Here is a 2,078-nt window from a genome sequence, read left to right on the forward strand (position 1 = left end):
TTTGTGTGTAAGTGTGTAAGTATGTTTGTTCCTCTTTTACGCTGCTGCTACTGAAGCGATTTGGCTCAAATTTGGTATGGAAAATAGATTTTACTCTGGATTAACACATAGGTTACTTTTCATCCCGGAAAAATCCATGGATCCCTCGGGATTTGTGAAAAACTGAATTCCAAACAGACGAAGATGCGGGCGTCCGCTAGTATTTTTATAATTTTGATAATAAAACTTTTAATTCGCTATTTTACCTATATTTAATTTTGAAAAGAAGTTCGTTCCTGTCGGGGTTTCCCAACCGCACACTGATTTTCTTTAACTTACTGCATAACAACTTAACCAGTGAAAAACAAGCGACCCGTTCCTAACTACGCAAGTTTCCTCGTTCTGCATTTTACAAACAAGTCAGTGTAACCGCATGCATTTGGCTAATTAGGAGTTATGTCCTTCGAAATGCGATTTACAGATTTTCAGGCGACCGCAAGCTAGCTGTTAGCTGTTAGCCGTTGGCTGTAGCTGGCAACACTAAGGGAGTATAAATATGGCGAGGTTCGGCGCCGGGGCGACGCGCGAACCAATCGTAAATCGCAATTTGCAGCCTAGAAATTGACAACTTCACTCTGGTTCATAGAGCTAACGAAATCAAGAGGTGACATTTACTAAATATTTAACATTTTCTATTTCAAATATAAAATGAGTTCATGATATCATTCAAATAAAATAAATGCATTCTGAAACGTAACACCTGTTATTTTTGTTTCATCGTTGATGAGTGGTGATTCTAAGCTTTAAATCCCCTCATCTATCATAGGAGAGATCTAAGCCATTTAAAATAATAAAAAATGATAAAGAAGATTCTTAGAACATTAAAATAGATTTATTCGTATTTTCTTTTAATTGCATTTTTATTATCACTTTATATGAATTTACGTCTATAAACAGCGGCTAGGAGGACTTCCTTAACTGAAGAATCAGGGGATTTAATGAAATTCAAAAACAAGGACTATAAATATTTAATAGAATCGTTTATAAATAAAATTGGAAAAGGTATTTATTTTATTGGTGTAACTTCCAATTTAAATCATACCACATGTCTTTCATAGTTTGTAAAATATTAAGTACAATTTAGTAAATGAGTATTAAATTGAGATGGACCAATAATTTACGAGAGTACTAAAGACAAAGCCAAATAAGTCATATCGTTAAGATTCTTAACTCTGTGGCGGCGCCTTACACCACTTTTGTGCACTTAGTGTTGTCACACTACGACTGCTAATCGACCCTCCCCCTCTAACCCTCTCGACTCCCCCTTAGAAAACCTATTTTGGCATTGGAATGTGCTTTTAAAAATTACCATCTTGAAGTTTTTGTCAATTATATAGATACTTTGGTAGTTTTGAAAATTCTGCCAAATTTTCATGAGAAATGTATTATAAAATATGCCAATTTTTGCACGTTGTAGGCGCAGGCGAGTTGTGAAAAAGCGCACTTAGCTTAGTACCCAATATTGTCTAAGTTATTCAAATAAAGTTGAAAATTAATTAACAAAATTTCGATATCATCTTAACTATTATTAATTATTATCATTCCTAATGGTAAAATAGTGTAATTTAGATACATTTTATTATATTGTAGACTTATTTACACTTTATTTGTACAAATATGAAGAAAAAACAAATATTTATTGTATGTGTTTTATGAAACAATTACATATTAATACATAAACCAAATAATACATAAAGCTCTGTTTATTTATGTTAAGAATTTTAACTACTGTATTCACAATCCTCGGTAGTATAGTGGTAAGTATCCCCGCCTGTCACGCGGGAGACCGGGGTTCGATTCCCCGCCGGGGAGGATTATTTTATGAAACATTTTTATTTTTTTTATATCGCAATTTTCATGTAAATAAGTCAAATAATATTTGTTCAAGTTGAATAAAAATAAAAGCTTGTTTAATTTATTTTATACACAATAATTAAGTCTACGACAAACTGGATTGGAGCGGGACTATTTGCCATATTTTAACGACATGGTATATATTGTTAAAATTAAGCAAATAAAATAATTATAATAGGCCCGCG

At 32.6% G+C, this 2,078-nt stretch overlaps 1 non-coding gene across 1 annotated transcript; it reads left to right on the top strand.

Annotated features, from left to right (window-relative positions):
* The first annotated feature begins 1,779 nt into the window (after positions 1 to 1,779).
* Positions 1,780 to 1,851, top strand: Trnad-guc (transfer RNA aspartic acid (anticodon GUC)). The gene has a single exon. It is a non-coding gene; the product is annotated as a tRNA-Asp (tRNA).
* Positions 1,852 to 2,078: the final 227 nt, after the last annotated feature.

The sequence above is a fragment of the Bicyclus anynana genome, chromosome 22 (assembly GCF_947172395.1).
Source record: "Bicyclus anynana chromosome 22, ilBicAnyn1.1, whole genome shotgun sequence".
NCBI lineage: Eukaryota > Metazoa > Arthropoda > Insecta > Lepidoptera > Nymphalidae > Bicyclus > Bicyclus anynana.